Below are 22,262 nucleotides of genomic sequence, written 5' to 3'. Positions count from 1 at the left end.
AGGTATCTCAATCAACCACCACACTTACTCTACACCTAGTTTGTATACAACAATTTCATTGGTTGTAATGAGTCAGTGATATAAGGGAGCCTGCCCCACAGTTCTTTAAAGATTGATTCACCACCAGTACAACTTAACACAAACTCTCCAACACAGTCCACATGCCCAAACAAATCAACACAAAATCCCCAAACATGATTCCCCAGACACCCCGCCCCCTCATTTGTCACTCACACAGTTCAACACAAAATTCTTCAGCCCAGTCCCCCGATACAAATTAACACAACCACACAGCCAGCACATGATAAACCCAAACACATCGCTTCTCATTACAGCACACACTCCTCTTTCACCACCTTCCAAAATTTCTCAGCACAACACAAACACCTGCCCAGCTATATTTAGACTTGCCATAAAACAATAAACATCAGTGGCAAAGCTGTGGATTATCAATTAATAACAATAATGATATCATGGGAGAGTCAGACTGATCATGAGCATAACCTTCACGCGGAACCAGCTTAGTCAGATGGCAAGTCCATGATAGTCAACAGAACCTGGCTTGCTGCAAGTTATAGTCCCAATCCAGCAAAGAATTTAACCATGTGAGTAGTTCCATTGAAATCAATTAGGCTACTCACATGCTTAAAGTTATTCATGTGCCTAAGTGCACATGTCTCTGATCCAGCAACATGCTGAGCACCCTCAATAAATTGTTTCTGTGGCACTGAATTCATTGGCGAATTCCCATGGACTCCAGTGAGACTAGGATTTCAGTCCATAAGTCAGCAAGGGCTGCAGGTGCTAAGAGTCAAATTGTGAGAGGTTTAAGCACCTTGAGATCCCATGCATTTCAATGGGAGAAGAACATGTCATGGAGCTGCCTCCCCTCTTAACTCCACAATTGTCTATAGCGGCTTCACCCTGAAGACCACCAAAAAAGTTCCACAGCCCCCTATACTCCATAGACACTTAGAAACACTGAACTCCACCATTGTCAGCTTGCCAGATACATCACACTTATAGGGTATATATACATAGGAGACTTGGGCAGCTACTTTGCATCCACACTGATATTTTTAGATATCAATCCCAAGCCGAGTGTGTGAATGTGCACCTGAGCTGAGAATTATGCCATCCAGCTGCTGTGTACATGTACACTAGCCACCTGAATCAGTGATTGTTTTAGATCTCATTAACTAACAGGGCCAGGTGGGTTAGCTCTTGGCTGAATGACTGCTAGAGGGAGCTCTACCCTAGGAGTCAGTGCTGACCCCAGTACCTCAGGGATCCTGGATATTTCCATCCCCATGCTCATCAACAAGGTAAACAGATTGACTACTGCTACCATGTTCAATAAGAAACCAAGCTGCCAGACTCACCACAACCGGACAGCGTCCTCCAGTCATCGACAGTGACCCCATGCCTCCTGCAGGCGTCCGCGTAGGCCTCCAGCGCCTCACACAGAATGCTCTTGTCCCCCTCATTCAGACACATGTCATAGATGCAGCTGTCAAAGAAGTCATCAGCGCTCACCTTGGAGTGACACTCTCTGAAGGGCCCTCCCGGTGCTTTACTGATCACCCCACAGTGACTGTCATCCCCATACAGAGCTCTCTTGCTCTCATCACACATTGGGCAAGTCCCTTGGCAATAATCCCAGCAAAAGGGGTCCCGGTCTTGGACTTTCCAACTGGCAGCCCAGCCCACGATGGAGGAAACGCTGGTGCCTTTGGATGACATCATGTCATCGTCTGGATTCTGGTTGAAGTTCCCACATAGGCCACACATGGCCCCATAATAGCTGCTGGGGAGGGTGATCGCTATATGCCAATTTTTGTCATATGTGATCTGGAGGCCAAAGTCTGTCTGCAGGACGGTGCTGAGGTCTTTCTGGTACAGTTTGATTTTACCATCTTTCAGCGTCACTGGGAGACTGGTGATCACACTGTTCAGCTAGAGACAGAGAGGAGGGGGGAGGTATGATAGGTGTTATTGCTCTTTCATCCTCACTTGTTCTTACTGCAACTGTAACCTTGCCACTCATTTCGGCTGTAAATCATTGTCACTTTAACCAGTGGCATGTGAAAGAATCACTGAAATCAATTATCAGAGGGGTGGCCATGTTAGTCTGGATCTGTAAAAAGCAACAAAGAGTCCTGTGGCACCTTAAAGACTAACAGAAGTATTGGAGCATAAGCTTTCGTGGGTGAATATCCACTTCGTCAGACACACGTAAAGGAAATATCCAGAGGCAGGTATAAATATGCAGGCAAGAATCAATGTGACTTTCCCTGAATAAACACAGTATTTATGTAGGTACACTATCTACCAGTTTCTATTTGTCTGCATAATTATGATCTATCTATCTATCTATCTATCTATCTATCTATCTATCTATCTATCTATCTATCTATCTATCACAACAATGTCAAACACAGAAGACCAGTTGCATTTATGTACTTGTATTGCCCATATGTCGCCTGTATCTAGGATTCCATCTGTGTGAGAGACACTACACAAAAAATACTATTTGTTATAAGTAGAAAAGGCGCAGAGCCCTGAGCTGGGAAACTCACCCGGACTTTGCCAACTTCCCTCTTGTAGATGGAGATGTTGTACCCGTAGACATAGATATTGGTCACCTGCCATAAGGAGATTTCCTGGTTCCCCCTGTTGTTGTTCTTCTCATCAATAGTGAAGGACTCCAGGGTAGGGTCGCTGCCACAGTACTTAGCGATGGTGTACTTGCAGGTGTCCTGCAAATCAAACTTCAGGCCATCAAAAGTTTGATACTGTGCATGCCCTGAGCCTTGGCAGATTCCAGTGTAGGCAGGAACACATGCCTCTTGGCCATTTTCAATTCTGCATCTCTCCTTGATCCGACATTTCAGGGTTTTGCAGGGATCTGAAAGGAGAAAACCCAGTTCTATCAACAGGGCAGGCAACTCAAGTCCAGTGTCTAGGCTGGGAGATCCAGCCCTGTCATGGGCACAGCATTCATGCAGAGCCAGCTGAGCTAGCCAGAGGACACTGAGAATTTGGGAAGCCTGGGATACTCAACAGCACTTGGTTTGCTGGAAGCTGTGGTTCCAATCTATTGAAACACTTAATCAGGTGAGTTCAGTTGAAATCAATGAGGCTACACACATACTTAAAGTTATGCATATGCACAAGTGCCTATGGCTCTGATCCAGCAAAGTGCTGAGCACCCTCAATATGTGCTGAGCACCCTCAAAATGGCTATTAGCCAGGATGGGTAAGAATGATGTCCCTAGCCTCTGTTCGTCAGAGGATGGAGATGGATGGCAGGAGAGAGATCGCTTGATCATTGCCTGTTGGGTTCACTCCCTCGGAGGCACCTGGCATTGGCCACTGTCGGTAGACAGATACTGGGCTAGATGGACCTTTGGTCTGACCCGGTACGGCCTTTCTTATGTTCTTATGTTCTTAATAACACATTGCTATGGCACTGAAGTCATTAGCCATAGGTGCTGGAACTAGGAGTGCTAGGGGTGCTGCTGAACTTCCTGGCTTGAAGTGGATTCCAGCGGAGGTAACGTTTACAGTTTGGTTCAATGGCTCTCAGCATCCCCACTGTAAAAATTGTCCCAGCACCCCTGTCATTGGCTAACTCCCAGTGATTCCATTGGGAGAGGGAATTCAGTCCATAAATCAGTGAGAGCTGCAGGTGCTAATGGTCAAATGCTAAGAGGTGCTAAGCACCTGTGACTCCCATTGGAGGAATAGTTAATCTCAGAGATTTCCATCCCCTCCTAACTCTCCACAGCTCAGTTCTTATGCTGCTTCTCTCTGAAGTCCACCAGCTCAGTTTACAAAGGCTAGTGTGTGTCCTCTCCACATTGAAGGAGGGGCACACTGGGTAATGAACTTACACTGGTCAGGCTTCTGACCAGGCAAGATGGTACAGTTCTGGGATGCAAGTAGGGTGACCAGACAGCAAGTGTGAATAATCGGGACAGAGGGTTGGGGGGGGGGGGGTAATCAGAGTCTATATAAGAAAACGCCCCAAATATCGGGACTGTCCCTATCTGGTCACCCTAGGTGCAAGGCTGGGGAGCTGGGGGGATTTGGCTGGAGCCTGCCTATTGTTGGTTCATGGATGGCTAGGAGAAGCATTCATGTAACTTGGTTTGGCGTGTCCCTGCCTGTGGATGTCTAAGTGCAGTACCCGCCAGAGGTTTGTAGGTTGCCAACAGCATCACAGTGAGAGGATACCTCAGGTCATAGGCTCTGACTTCCCCACTTTCCCCTGGGTGCTTGACCTCCCCCCACCCCTGGCCCTGCCCCCACTCCACCCTTTCCATGAGGCCCTGTCCCTGCCCTGCCTCTTCCCACTCCTTCCCCACCCCCATTCCAACCCCTTCCCCAAATCCCCACCCTGGCTTCACCTCTTCCCCACCTCCTCCCCTGAGCATGCCACATTTCTGCTCCTCCCCCGCCCTCCCGGAGCTTGCTACCCAGCCAAACAGCTGTTTGGCGGTGGCTGGGCAGGAAGCGCTGGGAGGTAGGTGGAGGAGCGGGGAGGTGGCACGCTCAGGGGTGGGGGGATGAGGGGAGCTTGGCTGCCAGTGGGTGCAGAGCACCCACTAATTTTTCCCCGTGGGTGCTCCAGCCCCAGAGCACTCACGGAGTTGGTGCTTAAGCGCCAGGTTGGACAGAGGGCACAGCAGTTCCACAGTCCAAATTGAACCCTGGGAACCACTGTAACAATCATACTTCTTGCAGAATTGCAAATTGGTTATCTCTGTCTATGATTAGCTAAGCAGGATCAGGCTGGTTAGTTAGCAGAAGGGTATTTATTGAGGAAAAATAAGCTGCATAAATAATCTGTTGTAAACTGGTTTCTCCCATCCTGACCTCAGTTATGCCACCCACAGTAACCCCTCGGGGCATATTTCAATCAGTGACTCTCCTTCACCTTTGCTGATGCAGTCCATGACGCCGTCTCTGATCTGGCAAGTTTCTTCTCTGGCGCAGCTGTGAGCTTTGCAGGTCACCTCTCGGGCAGGAGTGCAGGTGCAGCTTTGCTGGCACTCATTTGTCAGGACGGTCTCTCTGGGCTGAGGGGACGTTTGGTAAAGGGGAAATAACACAATGTAACGAGGAAAAGATTATTTATAATAATTTCTGGCAGTGCTTGTGATAAAGTAGGGTTTTATTCATTTTGTTATGTTGCATGTGATTCTTACAGTCCTATACTAATACTGTGTGTACCTTAGTTTCCCTGTGTACTGCATCTATACTAAGGTGGTAGGAATTGGGTGTGTGATTTTGCTGAGGCCCTCAGGGCAGGTGAGACTGCCCAGCTATTTGCACCTATGTAACCTGAGACCTAGGAGGGGGGATACAATCAGCTGACACCTTCTGCCCAGGAAGCGAGACAAAGAGAAGGAGAAGGAGCATCAAGGGTGGTGTAGGAAGTCGGGTAACTGGAGGCTGGCAGAGGGGGAATCCAGGGCATCTGGACCAGGATTTCCAAGATGGACTTGGCTGAAAGTCACTGATGTCTGTAATAGCCAGCTCTGTTCTACGCTGTGTTCCTGTCAACTAATAAACCTTCTGTTTTACCGGCTGGCTGAGGGTCTCATCTGACTGCAGAGTTGGGGTGCAGGGCCCTCTGGCTTCCCCAGAAGCCCCGCCTTGGCAGACTCACTGTGGGAAGCACACGGTGTGGAAGGAGATGCTGAATGCTCCAAGCTCAGACCCAGGAAGGTCAAAGCTGTGTGAGCTTCCTGCCCTGGAGACACTCTGCTCAGAGAGAGGAGGCTCCCCCAGAGTCCTGACTGGCTTTTAATGGAGTAGTTCCAGAGCATCACCCAGTGACTCCGTGACAGTGCTAAACCCAGAAATGTGTGGTGATGTGTGTGAAAATGTCTGTTCTGTTGTCATATTATTTGCTATTAATGTTAAAGAGAAAGGCTGTCTCACTGGCTCAGCACTGGGCCAAGGGCTAGAAATAGCGCCTAGGTTTTAACCTCCCATCTGCTCCCACTGTGTGTCTGTGAGCAAGTCACTGCCTCTCTCCATGCCTCAGTTTCCCTACAATAGACAAAGGGAATTAAATAATCTTGCCTTTCTTGGCGCTTTGGGCATTGGGTACTAGCAGAGTGGGGGTGCCAGGCCAAATAGGCCAGTGCTCTGATCCACTATAGCTAACCCTACTCCTGGCTAGTGTAGGGATTAAGATGTGGATAGAGCAAAAATTAGATCAGACCCAGACCACTTGGGGTGGTACCTTGTAGTATCTCCCACGCTTGAAGCACCCACAGTTCTCCAGAGTCACGCAGCCCTGGCCGTCAAAGAAGAAGCCCTTGTCACACTGGCAGCCTTCAGCATAGGCCTCCGGGCAGTCCATGATGTCTCCAGGGCAGGTGTTGGTACAGAGGTTGGCAAAGACCTCGTAGTGGCTGTTGGCTGGGCAGGTCAGAGCTTAAATAGAGAAAGAATTAATTTAGGACAGGAAAGATCTCACACCATGAACGAGAGGTACAGAGACATGAAGGAGAGGAGAGCAGGGCTGGGAGGAGAGGACCAGGACACTTATTTAAGGTTGGTTTCCATCCAGAAGAGTTTCTGAAGAAACCCAAAGGTTTGGAATGAGATGTCTTGAAATTGTGACCCTCCCCAGTGCATCTCAGAGCTCCATCAGCATTACAGCACTTACGGCAGAAGGAGGCGCTCCTCCAGGGCTGGATGGGGGCCCCGGCCTCTTGGCAGGCTGTCACGTAGCTGTGGATGCTCTGGCACAGGACCTGGGAGTCCCCATTGCCCAGGCACAGATCATACAAGCAGTTGTTGAAATACACGTTGGGGCTGACCGTGCCGTGGCAGGTGGCAAAAGGGCCATCAGAGGCTGTGAGCAACCCGCAGTAGTTGTGCGCTTTGAAGACATCTTTCCTCTCCTCGCAGACAGGACAGCTGTTCCCAGCACATCTGTCTGTACAGGATGCCTCTGGGATCTGAACTTCCCAGGCAGACCCGAAGGATGCAGTGTCAGGGGCCACCCTGCCATCGGGGAGCAGGAACTCGTCATCCTGCTGCCCTTTGTAGTTCCCACACAGGCCGCACATCCAGCCATGGTAGCGACCCGGGACTATGACTCTGACCTGGTAAACCAGGTCGTAGCTCACGGTGAGGCCAAAGTCAGTTTGCACCAAGACGTTCACACTGTGCTGATATGCCCAGAGTCGCCCATCGGCCACGATCACAGGCAGGTTGTGGGACACCCCGTCCACCTGGAAGAGACAGAGCATCCTGTGTGAGCTGTGGGGAGAGGATACTATAGGGTTTGGGTTATGGGCAGTGAGTTTTGAGATTCTGTTCTCACTGAGACTGTAATGTAAATCCAGCATGACTCACTCTAGAATAAATCAAGATTTACGCCAGGGCCACTGAGATCAGAATCTGGTCCCAGGCCTGCAATAAATTAGGCAGTAAAAGCCCTGATCACTATACCACATGATCACTCTGGCCCACATCTCTCTCTGCCGCTGATCTCACTCCTGATCCTTTCTCTTTCCCACTCCCTCCATCTCCTTACCCTGCTCTTCGCCTGCACCTGTTTGGGAGCTGACTTCACCACATCTCAGCTGTTCCCCTTGTGCTAGTATAGTGTGATTTTTGTGAGGTCCTCGGAGATAATCAGCACCACGATTTCCACTCAAATCACTCCCCACCGATCTGTTCCCATCCTGCTGCTCTGATGAGACCCCCAGAGTCAAGAGGAGAGGTGATGGAGGCTCAAGGGAGGATTTCAGCAAAGGCTGAGTACAAACAGTGGCAGAGAGGATAATGATGCCATTGCCAACAGGCAGATTTGCAGCAAGAGGAGGTTTAGGAGAAGAAGGAGAGTTCAGGTTCAAAGTCAATACCCAGGTTAGAAAAAATGGAGGCAAATCTTCAAGGGGAAACTTCTTGTCTGTATGTTGCAAGCTCGTCACCCTGGCTTACCTCTCCACTCTCCTTTTGCTAACCACCCACCTCCTCCCTGATCCTCTCTCTTTACCATCCCCATCTCCTGCACCCACATTTGGCCTGCAGCTCTCCTTCATGCCCACACCTACACTCAGAACTATCTCCTACTTATTGTCCATGTCCTCCCTCCCCTAAAAACCCACACATTGTGAACCAGGAATGGCAGCAGAGAAGACAGAGCTGAGCTGGAGGATGCTCACTGTGCCCACGAGAAGCTCGCACATAGCAGCATCCATGAGTAATGCTTTCCACCATCGCCTGTGGACTATGAGATTCAGTCCCATCTCCCTGGATGATGACCTGTCCTCTGTTACTCATGCTTTTGTCAACTTTTGTCAGGATTACAGCGGTGGGCTATAACCAGACATGAAGCCCTTGGCACTTAGAAAACTTCAGCTGGTACACGCCTCTGCAACACATCTCCTCAGCAAGAATGGCTACGGTGAAGCTATCAAACCTGTCGCTACCCTGGCTTTCCAGAGAGCACTGAGTTCTCTGTCCTTATCTTCAAGGTGTTCAATGGCCTGTGCCCAGGGTATATAAAAGATCAGCTAAACTTTGGGGATGAAAACCGCGTGTATGAGCTGAGGAAAAGGACTCCAGGAACAGATGGTATTTGTATAAACACACCAACTCTGCCTACATATTCAGCAGAGGGGGCTGATTTGCCAAAGTGCTCCGTTTTGGCCGGTGTTAGGTTACAAATCACTTGTACAAACACTCTTTTCTTAACCTGTCTATTATATAATTTTTTTAACATCAGCTTTAGTAATATTTTTAAATTTGAGTGGAGGGGTAATGAAATGTTGTTATTCTGACTGTATGAGCAGAACGGTACTTACTCGGTCCTGACTGATTGAGGAGTTTCCCCTAAACAGAAGCTCACTTGCTAAGCAGGGGGTAGAGAGGCCAGATCCCAGTGAAAGAATGGTGATCGTGGTGCTGACTAAGGAGTCCTGGACAGCATTTGACTCTCCGATGTATCGTTCAGTGATCGCTAGAGCTGAAATCACTGGTAACCAGACGCTGAGCCTTAGATCTGGTGTGGCATCATAGGTGGCAACTCCGTACGTACTCCGGGGCTGGAGTGCCCATGGGAAAAAATGGTGGAGGCTTAGCACCCACTGGCAGTCAAGCTCTCTCCCTCCCCCAGTGCCTCCCTCCCATCCACAGGCCCCACAGATCAGTGCCTGCGCCTCCTGCCCACTGCAAACAGCTGTTTCACAGTGTGCAGGAGGCTGGGAGGGAGGGGGGAGGAGCAAGGACAGGGCTGGCCTTACCATGAGGCGAACTGAGGCAACCACTTCAGGTGCCAAATTGGGGGGGGGGGGGGCGCCCCTAGGACCCAGAGTGTAGAAAATTGTGTCCGCTGCTGATGCATATGTATTCTCTCTGCTCTAGATGCACAGAGATGGTGGAGTGTTGTGCTGGAGGAAGGAGGGCACAAGAGACATAACTGAAAGCAGCAGGAGCTGCAGGGAGAGAGAGGAGGACGAGCCTCGTATGTACCTCTCTAGCACCTTCAGGAGCCTGGACTGATTAACACCAGCTTCTCAGGAGCTTCCTGTTTCCTGCTGCTTCCTGAACCCACTTGAGGAGAACAGGCAGTCAACTGAAGAAGTAAGTAGGAGCCAATTAGGCCTTAAGATACTGATATCTTCACTCACACATGCCCTGCTACCAGCTTGCTTATTTGTCCCATTCAATTGAGTGATGAGAGCCATTATAGATGGCACAGAACAGCAGTCATGAGTGAAATAAGAAAACTTCCCTCTGGTGCAGCATTCAGAAAAGAAAGAAAGCAAAGGAAACTTTTCTATTTAAGCAGGAAGGAGGTCTCCTGAGATACATAGACACAAATGTTCACGGTGAGCCTTCCAGCCCCAGTGAGGATGTGAATGGTGAGGAGATGCCTGATCTTCCAGTTAGTCAGCGTGCAGGTGACCTGGCAGTTACTGCAGCATCTATATCTCCATCTCAAATGGATGTAACCATGCATATTTCTGAAGAAAAGTGTAGATCAGAGAAGCGTGTGGTGGAGGCACAAGAAACAGCTGCTGCTGAGTTTAGTTCCTTAAGTCTGGATGATCCAGGACTGTGGACCCACTTGAGCAGTAACCTGAGGGACTTCCTTGTACTGCATGGGCCACAGCAAGTGAAAAACTTCATGTTCCCAAAGAGAATGAAAATAGACGTTTCCATCCAACACATTAATGGAATGAAATCCCCAATGGTGAGAAAGTGGAGATTCCATGGCTTATGTACTCAAAAACCCAGAATGCTGCATACTGTTTTTGTTAGAAACCCTTCCAGTCTAATGTTCCAGTGACATTGGATTCTACAGGAACAAAGGACTGGAAAAATCTGGCTAGAAATCTGGCATGCCATGAGAAGGCAGCAAATCATCAGAGAGCATTCCATCGGTGGAAAGAGCTTGAGATGAGACTAAGGTTAAAGGCCACCATAGATGATCAGCATCAAGAGAAGATTGCATCAGAATCTCTTTACTGGCAAAATGTTCTGGAAAGGCTCATTTTCCTTTCCTACCCAAAACCTAGCACTGTCTGGCACTTCAGATCAGCTGTATGTGCCAAACAATGGAAACTTCCTTAAAATTGTGGAGCTGGTGGCTGAGTTTGATGCTGTACTCCAAGAACATCTAAGAAGAGTCACCACCCAAAAAATGTACACACACCACTACCTTGGAAAAACAATTCAAAATGAGATCATACTGTAACTGGCAACAAAAGTCAAACAGAAGATTGTGGCAGATGTTAACAAGATATTACTCTGTTATTCTGGACTGCACACCTGACATCAGCCATATGGAACAAATGATTTTAATGATGCATTTTGTAACAACAACAGAACCTAGTGAAAATGTCCCTGCAACGGTGACTGTCAGAGAGCATTTTCTAGAATTTATTGACATTGATGATACTATAAGAGCTGGTATGACAAATGTGCTTATTAAAAATCTGGAAGATACGGGAATTGCAATAGCTGACATGAGAGGTCAGGGCTATGATAATGGTGCCAACATGAGAGGAAAGAACAGAGGAGTGCAAACACGGATGAAAGAGCTAAACCCTCGAGCTTTTTTTGTCCCATGCAGTTCTCATTCATTGAACTTGATGGTCAGTGATGCAGCATCAGCGTCTAGTGAGGCTGCTGAATTTTTTAATGTAATTCAAAGCAGCTATGTATTTTTCTCTGCATCAACACATCAATGCCAAATTTTGAAGCAACATCTGGGAACATCCTCTCTGACACTGAAACCACCGAGTACCACATGATGGGAAAGTCGAGTGATGCAGTAAAGCCTATCAAACACCAAATTGGGAAGATAGATGGTGCCATAGTTGCCATTATGGAGGATAATGCTATGACAGGAACTGTTTGTGGGAGAACAGTGGCAGAGGGAATGGAATCACCAGAAACATACATAACTTCAAATTTCTATGGGGCTTAGTGTTGTGGCATGACATGCTGTTTGAAATAAATGTTGTAAGCAAGAGACTCCAAGGTGTTGACCTTGATATATCTGGAGCAATGGAACAACTAGACAAAGCAAAGTCATACCTACAGTCTTACCGGTCAGATGAGGGATTTCAAAACGTTCTGAAGAGTGCACAGAAGTTGGCAGAGGAACTTCACACTGAAGATATTTTCCCACCCATTCAAGAATACAAGAGTCACCGAAGAAGACAACATTTTGATTATGAGGCACAGGAAAATCCCATAAGAGACCCCAAACAACAATTCAAAGTTGAATTCTTTAACCAGGTGCTAGATTGTGCAATACAGTCAGTTGAAGAATGTTTCATGCAGCTCAAGGAACACAGCAGTAAATTTGGGATGTCATATGATATTCCAAAACTCCTCGCTATACCTGAAGAAGACCTACACCAGCAATGCAGAGCACTAGAGACAGTGTACACATGATAACATGCGCGATATTGATGCGAGTGATTTAGGTGATGAACTGAAAGCCCTTTCAAGATACATTTCAGCAGGATCAACTCCAAAGGCTGTTCTGGAATGTATGTTGTCATAAACAGATAGTTAAGGGTTAAAGTCTGTTTTACCTGTAAAGGGTTAACATGCAGTACCTGGTGACCACCTGACCAAAGGACCAATCAGAGACGAGATAATTTCAAATCTCTGTGGAGGGAAGCCTTTGTCTGTGTTCTTTGTGAGAGTTCTCTTTTTGAATCTAAGAAAGGCCAGTCATGTCTCCAAGTTCTCCTGAGTAGTTTCTACTAATTAATAGTGAGTATTAATTAGTAACTGCTTACTTTTCTCGTTAATTAGTCTTATGATTTGTTTTCTACATTTACAATTGTGTGTTTGCTAAAGGAAATGCTTTATTCCTGTTTGCTGATTTTGCTTTGACTGAGAAAGGGGGGAGGGGGAATTCTCTCCAGAGATTGATAAGCTTAGACCCTATGAGTGTCCAGCTTGGGCTCATAGAGATTCTGTATTTTCTTTTTAGTCTTTAATAAATTCTTTTCTATTAAGGACTTGTTTGGTCTTTCCTTGGGTGGATTCTCAGGGAAAGAGAAGGGGGAGGTATCCCTCTGTAGTTAGATCCCGGTATCTCTCCTAGGAAAAGGGAGGGGGGAGGAAGCAGGGGGAATGGTTTGTTTCTCCTGGGTGTAAGAACTCCATGGATTTGGGGCTCTTGGAATCCCCTAGGATTTTGGGGAAGGACTGTGTCTCAATCCACATTTCCTGATTGAGTGGTGGCAGCTTACTAGATCTAAACTAGGATTTTAGTTTAGAGGGAAACCAAGTCGGGTCCCCATCTTTGAACCCACAAGCTCAAAGTGGGGGTGAGATCCCAGGACATGGTGGCAGCGGAGTTTCGAACCCATTGTTACAAGGAGTTTTTTTCAGCTGGGCTACGCTGAAGGGAGCTATTCTCTTCTTCTAGAGCAGGAAAGCAACCTGAGAGAAGAGGGAGTTACAAGTATTCCTTTTCTAACTGGGATTGTTAGAAGCAGTTTCAGCAGTTGGCTGGAGGGAATTAAGTTTTCCAGCAGGCTTTGTTGGAAGCAGATTTTCTTTCTTGTTGCTTGGACAGGCAGCTTGAGGAAAAGGCAGTTTTCAAGCAGTTCAGGGTTAGAAGCAGTTTCAGCAGTTTGGCTGGAGGGAATTAGTTTTTCTAACCAGGCTTTGTTATAGGAGACCCCATATGGAGAGGGTACTTAGCAATTTGCAAAAGACAGTGGCAAAACAGGTGTTTCCACCTTCTTGAAAGCCAGGAGGGGGAGATTTTTTTTTTGGAAACAGATTTTCAGCGGGGTTTAGCTGAGGGAAGTAAGGTTCTAACAGACTTTCTTAGGAAAAGACTTTTTTTTTTCTTCTTCTTTTCTCTTTTTTTTCCCTTTTTTCTTGTAAGGTTTTTCTAACAAGGCTTTTGTTAGGAAGGACCCCTACTGGGAGAGCATTAGAAATTGCTAAAGGCAAGTTACCAAACCAGGTTTTCTAGTTTCTTGTAAGCCAGCAACAAGCAAACACCATTTGCAAATGAAAAGCTTTTGTTTCTTTCTATTCAATCGCGAGTAGACAGGGTAGGAATTGGGAAGCAAGCAACCCAATTCCCTGACTGCAGAGGGGTGTGACCAGCACCAAAAAGCAACACCAGCAAGCCACACATAAAATTCACTGACTGCAGAAGGGTGTGGCCAACACCAGAAGGCACTGTTCCCCATCCCAAGAAATTTCCCACCTACATGGCAGGTGAGAACACTGAGGCCTTCTTCAAAAAAAAATTTTTAAAAGGACCTGCCATGGGTACAGCATCCCTGAAGACCAGTACAAGGACTGGTCAGGAAAGTGCACTTTTGCTGTCTATAACAATTATTCCATCCCCATGCTACTGGGGGAAGACTTGGCCAACCATGTGCAGCTGGCCAAGAGGGGGGGAGTGGTCACCCGCAGCCAGGCCGAACAAGCAGGCACTCCCATCCCTGTTCCTAAGCCATCCACCAGGACCCTGTCTGTGTTACCAGAGACCCAGACAGAGGTGGTGGAACCGGATCTCATGCCAACAACTACAGCAGCCATAGTACATCCAGTCCCAGGACTGGAACTGGAAAAGCAACCAGCGGCAGAACCAGCGCCAGCACTGACGCCAGCGCTTGCAACTCCACCGCCAGGGGGCGCCAACGGGCCTAAACTGGCAGAAGCAGCAGACAACTCTACCCAAGAGGCTCAGCCAGAGCCTGAAATATCACCTTGTGCACCAGCGGAGAGCGGTTCACAGTCAATGGAAACAACCTCATCACCTACATCGCTTCCAGAGGAACTGGTGTCTCCCGCCTCAAGGGAACAGTTCCAGACTGAGCAGGAAGCTGATGACAGCCTTAAGACAGCTTGGGCGGCGGCACGCAGCAACCCACCGCCTCTCAGCTCTTCTACCCAATTCCAGGTTGTTGTAAAACAAGGACTTTTATATAAGGGCATTCTTTCTGGTGGACACCAGGAAGGCCAGCATCCTCAAAGACAGTTGGTAGTTCCAACTAAGTACTGGGACAAGCTCTTAAGCTTGGGCCCTGACATCCCAGTGGGCATTCTGGGGTCAACAAAGCAAAAACAGGTTAAAAACATTCCTTCCACTGGGAGGGAATGGGCAAGGACGTTGCCAAGTATGTCCGGTCAAATGCATACAAAGTGTTCTTCAATGTCAAATATCTTGTTGTTTATATACTTAGTAGTATATGTAATAGTGCATGTGTTTTGTTTATCTGTTTATTTTACAGTTCTAGAAGGAAATCACCACCAGTAGTTCCCACTGTTGGCGATTTGGGGGGCGTGTCATAAACAGATAGTTAAGGGTTAAAGTCTGTTTTACCTGTAAAGGGTTAACATGCAGTACCTGGTGACCACCTGACCAAAGGACCAATCAGAGATGAGATAATTTCAAATCTCTGTGGAGGGAAGCCTTTGTCTGTGTTCTTTGTGAGAGTTCTCTTTTTGAATCTAAGAAAGGCCAGTCATGTCTCCAAGTTCTCCTGGAGTAGTTTCTACTAATTAATAGTGAGTATTAATTAGAAAGGCGAATTAGTCTTATGATTTGTTTTCTACATTTACAATTGTGTGTTTGCTAAAGGAAATGCTTTATTCCTGTTTGCTGATTTTGCTTTGACTGAGAAAGGGGGGAGGGGGAATTCTCTCCAGAGATTGATAAGCTTAGACCCTATGAGTGTCCAGCTTGGGCTCATAGAGATTCTGTATTTTCTTTTTAGTCTTTAATAAATTCTTTTCTATTAAGGACTTGTTTGGTCTTTCCTTGGGTGGATTCTCAGGGAAAGAGAAGGGGGAGGTATCCCTCTGTAGTTAGATCCTGGTATCTCTCCTAGGAAAAGGGAGGGGGGAGGAAGCAGGGGGAATGGTTTGTTTCTCCTGGGTGTAAGAACTCCATGGATTTGGGGCTCTTGGAATCCCCTAGGATTTTGGGGAAGGACTGTGTCTCAATCCACAATCCCTGATCGGGTGGTGGCAGCGAGAAGGAATCCTACCCTAAGGGTTAGGGTGGGGGAAGAATACCTGCGGGTCCCCATCTTTGAACCCACAAGCTCAAAGTGGGGGTGAGATCCCATGACATATGTGCACAAATAAGATGACCACCCTCTTTCCAAATGCTTTTGTTGCTCTGCGCACTTCTAACTCTTCCTGTAACGGTTGCCAGTGGAGAACGCAGCTTCTCCAAGCTGAAGTTCATAAAAACACTTTTACGCTCCACAATGACACAGGAGAGGCTGGTCAGCCTTGCAACCATCTCAACAGAGCATGAGCTGGCCCAGACTGTGGACCTTCAGGAAGCAGTTCAAATCTTTGCAATGCAGAAGGCACGGAAAGCACCACTTTGATTATTCAAACAGATTAAAATCCCAGTGTTTACTATGCAGACAAGAAACGTTACATTTGCTGTTCAGGCGTTTGAAAGTTAAGTGTTACTTAAAATTTTTGAACAAGGCATTTTAAGTTGTTAGTTCTCCTTTATTGGGGTAGGTAGCAGAGCAGAAACATGAGAGGAGTAGAACAGGAAGAAAGCAGAATTGAGACCTTTCAAAGTTTTGGCCCAAGCGAGGGGGCATCATTTGAGCTCCCCGCTTCAGGTGCCAAAATGTTGTGGGCCGGCCCTGAGCAAGGACACAGAACGCTCAGGGGAGGGAGTGGAATATTAAGAAAAATCCACAACAAAAGACCCCACTGAACACACAACTTTCCCTGGGGAGAGGAGGAGAGAACAAATAGGAGACAGAAGTGAGTCACATTGCTTAGTGTATTACTGGAAGATGCTCAAATACTCCAGTGATGAGCATGGAATAAGAACCTTGTAACAGGGTGACTTGTCGCTTAAGGGCTAGTGGCCTGAGGCCAGCCAACCCTTGTTACTAAGTAGGCACCTGAGCACCAATCACATGATTCCCCTATAAGAGCAGCTGGAGGAGGCCAGGCTGCTGTCTCAGCATAAAGAGTTCTTCTGTTTTCCCTCAGAGAGTGCAGAGGCTGCTGCAGACCAGTACACTCCAGCAGGGAAACCTGAAACTCGGGAAGTGAGAAGACAGGAAGGAAAAGCCTGGGAGTGACCAGGTAAATGGGTGGATGTGAAAACTTTATTCATAATGTGTGTTAATTTAATAAACCAGAGCCCTAGGACGGCTGCTATTATTAGAAGTTGTAAAAGTTATTCACAGGTCCAAGAGGGTAAACTGAGGAAGGCCACCTATAGATTGACCTCTGGCCATGAGAGGACAAACCAGAAGAGAAGAGAATCTCTCCTGTCCAAAAGGAATCAAGAACAATCTAAATTAGGATCTGGAGAAGGACTTACCATGATGAGCCCCTGTTTGCTCCACAGCAGGGTGAGTGTGATCCCATACACCTGAATGGACACCAGCTTGGCCACGGACACATTCCTAGTGTCCCAATCTTCTTTCTCTACACTGATAGTGAATGATGTAAGGTTGCTGGCATCGGTGCAGGTCTTGGCCAGGATGTAGGTGCAGGTGCCTTGGAAGTCAAAGGGGACCCCGTCGAAAGACAGATAATGGGGATGGCCAGAGGCAGAACAGGTCGCAAATCCAAATGGGTGACATTTCTGGATGCCGTCCACCACCCCGCATTGCTCACCAGCACCGCAGGAGAATGCCTTACACACAACCTCCCCACCAGCCTGACACACGCACTGCTCCTCGCATGAACCGCTCGGGTGGAAGGTCTCCCCGGCCTGGTAGTAAAGTCCCCTGTGGAGGCATCCGCACTGGGAAAAGGGGACACAGAGGTCACCACTGAGAACAAAGTCTTCGTCACACACGCAGCCTTCCTTACACTGGGTTGTGCATTGCACCGGGGCATAGAGGTTGCTGCATGTCAGATCACAGCTGCTGCAGAATTCATAGTGACTGTTCTGGGACAGGACGGAGCTGTAATTAGAACAAAGAGTTAGCTCACATAGTGTGTTAGCAATGTGTGCAATGAACCAACACCAGAAGATGCAATTTCATTCATGCTCCTAATTTTCTATTTCCTTAGTTTGGTTAATTAATAAAGGGCAACATCTCTAATTAGGTCCCAGGTCTCTAATTAGGCCCCAGAGACACCAGGTAATGGGATACCGACAATCTCTCTCTAAGGGTTCGGCTTCTAATCTGGTCCAAGATCAGGGTGTAGGGAGTGGAGGGCTCGTGGGCCTGGAATTGTTCTGCAGAGCTTTTCACCACTAGCTTTTTGCTTTGAGTCCAGGTCAGTAGTGCCTAAAACTCATTCCCAGATGATGGCTTATGGGAGACGAGTTGGTGGGTTCCCAGACCAGTTCCTAGTGAACAGACAGCTCAGTTACTAAGACTCCACTGACTGCCAGCTCTGATTATGTCAACTCTCAGCAGGGAAGCCAAGGACTGACTGGATGGACCATGGAGGGAACTACTACATCCCCAGACAGTGCCTCTCTGGCCTGGGGTGCAGCACATTGATAGGGCACGGTGAGGGGCCAGCTCCTATGACTGTACCCATCATTTGGAGAGAGGGCTTCTTTGTCACTTAAGAAACATTCTGCAGAATTTGATAAGCTGAGCATTTAGATCAACATTTACCAGCCAACAAAAATTAACAAGCCCCATGGGACAACCAGTAGTGAACATGGGGGACTCACAGCAGAATTTCGTAGTCCTCCAGGGATGCACCATAGCTCCAGCTTCCTGACATGCCTCAGCATAGCCAGCAACCGCCTGGCAGACATTACTCTCCCGCTCACTGAGGACACAATAGCTGTACACGCAGTCTACGAAGTATCCATGGGGGTCCACTTTGCTGTGACATCCTCTGAAGGGGCCATTCTTGTCTAGGATGATCCCACACTGCCCTCTGCTACCTCGTTGTTCCTTTTCAATTGCCTCTATATTTGTGCATGGTGGTATCATTACTACAGAGCATCCTGGGAGGTTGCCCACCTTCCAGCTCTGGCCAAAGCTGACTGGGCTTGGTGCCAGCGTGCCATCCCTCATGAGCAAGTCGTCCTCCCTGTCCTTGTTGAAGTTGCCACAAAGACCACACACAGCTCCCGCGTAGGTCGATGGCAGGGTGACTGTGATGCGTCCTGACCACCCGGCAAAAGTAACAGTGAGGCCAAAGTCGGCCTGGATCACTGTGGCCCAGCCCTTCCTATACACAGTGATTTTCTTATCATTGAGGTTGAAGGGAAGGTTAATCAGGAAACCATTCATCTGTAAGAGCAAATCATTCAGTATATGAAACAGCGCTCGCTCGTTGTGGAACCTCTCACTCAAGCACAGAGCTCTGGCCCATATTTATAATAAAAATCCACCTCTGTTTAACATTTTGTCCAGTCTGCCCTGCTCCAGTCCCTACAACCTGCCTGAATCCCAGCTCTCCCGACTGGACAGGATCCTCCAACCAGACTTTCATTACCTCTGGCTTTGGCTATTGCAGTTCCCTCCTCTCTGTTCTACCTGAACCCCAGCTCCCCAGGCTCCCACATATGCTGGATGCTACTGACACTTTCTGACCCATCTCAAGTGAAATGGCAGCACCCCAATCCTCAAATATCTCCATCGGCTCCCTGTTCATAGAAGAATCCATTTACCATTCATTCTATATTTCACAGTCCTTCCATGCACTGTCTGTAACCTGTGTTGATGACACAGGTGACTTTCTAGAAATGTTTTAGAGAGATGAGACAATTTAAGAAACTCACCAGTACTTTCCCAGGAATTGATTGCTGATCTTGAGTTTGGTCTGATAAACCTTGATCTGTAGAGGAGAGGTATTGTTCTCCTGGAAGTACACCTCAAAGTCCACCAGTCCCTCTGCCTTCTTGCACAGAGCCGTGAGCTGGTAGCGGCAGGTGCCTTGGAAGTCATATCTTTGTCCATCAAAGGTGGAATAGTGCAGATTCCTTGTCACAGAGCAGGTGGCGTAGCTAGAGGGTAACAGCCCGTCGCCGTTCACTAGCCCGCACCTCTCCAAGTGTTTGCACGTGGCAGCCACGCATTTGACTTGTCTAGTGGCTGCATTGCACATGCACCGTGTCCCACATGCCTCATCGACCCAGAAGCTCGTTGGGGCATAGGGGCGCCCTTCAAACTGGCACCCACAGCTGCTCTTGGGGATGCATTTGCCTGACTCAGCACAAAACCATCCTTGCACTGGCAGCTTTCCATGCAGGGGTCTTGGCAGCTGCTGGGGGCTGACTGGTCCACACACGTGGCTGGGCAGGCTGTTCCACAGAGCTGGTACTGGCTGTTCTCCAGGGGGCACTCCAGGGCTGGGGAGTGAAGGACCCACAGATTTAGCAGCCAGTTCTCTCCACGCAAAAGCAGTATTTAAAATAGACAGAGGGGGAGGTATATTGTGGGGCTATAATGAAATAAATACTATTGGGAATTGTGTCATTATGGGAGATTTTAACTTCCCAGATATAGATTGGAGGAAAAGTGCTACCAATAATAGTAGGGCCCAGATTTTCCTGGATGGGATAGCTGACAGATTTCTTCACCAAATACAAACAAGATGTGATGCCATTTTAGAATTGGTATTGGTGAGTAGTGAGGACCTCCTAGAAGTACTGGTTGTAGGGGACAACCCGAGTTCAAGTGATCATGAACTAATTCAGTTTAAATGGAAGGATAAACAAAAATAGATCTGCAACTAGGATCCTTGATTTCAAAAGGGCAAACTTTAAAAAAAATGGATAATTAGTTAGGGTCCAGGAAGTAGACTGGACTGAAGAACTCAAGGATCTGAATGTGGAGGAGGCTTGGAGTTTCAGAAACAATCTGAAGCCTGCATTCCAAGCAAGGGGAAAAAAATCATAGGGAGGGATTGCAGACCGAGCTGGATGAGCAAGCGTCTCAAACAGGTGATTAAGAGAAAGAAGAAAGCCAACAAGGAATGGACGAAGGGATGGATCAGGAAGGAAAGCTACCTCTTGTAGGTCAGAAAGTGTAGGGATAAAGTGAGAACTGCCAAAAGCCAAGCAAAGTTGGACCTTGCAAACGAAATTAAAACCAAGAGTAACATTTTCTATAGCCATATAAATAAAAAGGGACCACTAAGCACTGAGGATGGGGTGGAGATTAAAGAAAATCCAGGTATGGCCCAACACCTAAACAAATACTTTTCCTCAGTTTTTAATAAGAGTAATGCAGAGTTTTGGGGTAGTGGCAGGAGAGCTAATGGGAACAAGTATATGGAAGTAGAAGTTACCGCATCCAAAGTGGCAGTCAAACTCAAAGAGCTTAATGGAACTAAATCGAGGGGCCTATATAATCTCCATCCAAGAATATTAAGGCAACTGCCACATGAAATTACAAGACCAATAGCAAGGATTTTTAATTAATCTGTAAACTTGGGGGAGAGTTTCTAATATTGGTCCTATTTTTAAGAAAGGGAGAAAAGTGATCCAGGAAACTACAGCAAACTGTTAGTTTAACCTCAGCTGAATGTGGGTCTTTGAAAAAGAAAGCAGTAAGGAAGCAGAGGTATATGTATTTGGGATAAAATACAACATGGTTTTACAAAATGTAGATCATGCCCAGCCAACCTGTTCTCCTTCTTTGAGAAGATAACTGATTTTTTAGACAAAGGAAATGCAGTAGATCTTACATACTTGAATTTCAGTATGGCATTTGATACAGTTCCATATGGGAAATTATTAGTTAAATAGGAGAAGATGGGGATTAATATGAGAACCATAAGGTGGATAAGCAACTGGTTAAAGGGGATACTACACCAGGACATAATGAAAGGTGAATTGTCAGGCTGGAGGAAGGTTAATAGTGGAGTTCCTCAGGGATTGGTCTTGGGATCAATCTTATTTTACATTTTTATTAATGACCTTGGCACAAAAAGTAGAAGTGTAGTAACAAAATTTGCAGATGACACAAGATTGGGGGGTATTACCAATATGGAGGAGAACTGGAATATCATACTAGAAGATCTGGATGACCTTGAAAACTGGAGTAATAGAAATTGGTTGAAATTTAATAGTGCAAAGTGCAATGACATGCATTTAGGAACTAACAAGAAGAATTGTTGTTATAAACTGGGGATGTATCAGTTGGAAGTGACAGAGGAGGAGAAAGACATGGGTGTATTAGTTGAGCACAGGATGACTAAGAGCCACCAATGTCATGCAGCTGGGAAAAAAGGCTAATGCAGTCCTAGGAGGCATCAGGAGAGGTATTACCAGTAGAGACAGGGAAGTGTTAGTACCATTATACATGGCACCGGTGAGACCTCATCTGGAATAGTGTGTGCAATTCTGGTCTCCTATGTTTAAGAAAGATTAATTCAAACTAGAACAAGTGCAGAGTAGGGCGACTAGGATGATCCAAGGAATAGAAAATCTAACTGTAGTGGGGCAGCTGCCTCACTCCCTGAGAGTGTAGGCTGCACGAGGCCAGTGCGCCTGTGCAGACAGGCAGCCAATTAGAGAAGGGCTTATTGGGAGCCAATCGGGGCCCAGATTGGAGACAGCCAATCAGGGCTAGGCTCAGCCATATAAAAAGGCTGCTCAGGGAGAGGAGAGTCAGTCTGTCCCAGGCCTTTGACAGGGGAAGGTCGGTCTCCAGAACTGGGAGACTAGCACTGTGGTCAGCGCAGTGCTGGCCAAGCTCGGGGAGCAGAAGGGTGCTCTAGCCTGTAGCCTGCCAGGCTGCAGGCCCTGAAGGGAAGGGCCTAGAAGGTGCAAGGGGAAGTGGCCCAGGGAGGTGGACAGACAAGGGGAGAGA

General features: G+C 47.3%; 1 pseudogene; it reads right to left on the bottom strand.

Moving 5' to 3' along the window:
• Positions 1-22,262, bottom strand: part of LOC120390519 — a 101,866-nt pseudogene that overhangs the window by 35,104 nt on the left and 44,500 nt on the right.

This window comes from Mauremys reevesii, linkage group 24 (assembly GCF_016161935.1).
Source record: "Mauremys reevesii isolate NIE-2019 linkage group 24, ASM1616193v1, whole genome shotgun sequence".
Classification (NCBI taxonomy): Eukaryota; Metazoa; Chordata; order Testudines; family Geoemydidae; genus Mauremys; species Mauremys reevesii.
The sequence above is the reverse complement of the archived record's forward strand: the minus strand, read 5'-3'. Positions and strand labels throughout refer to the sequence as shown.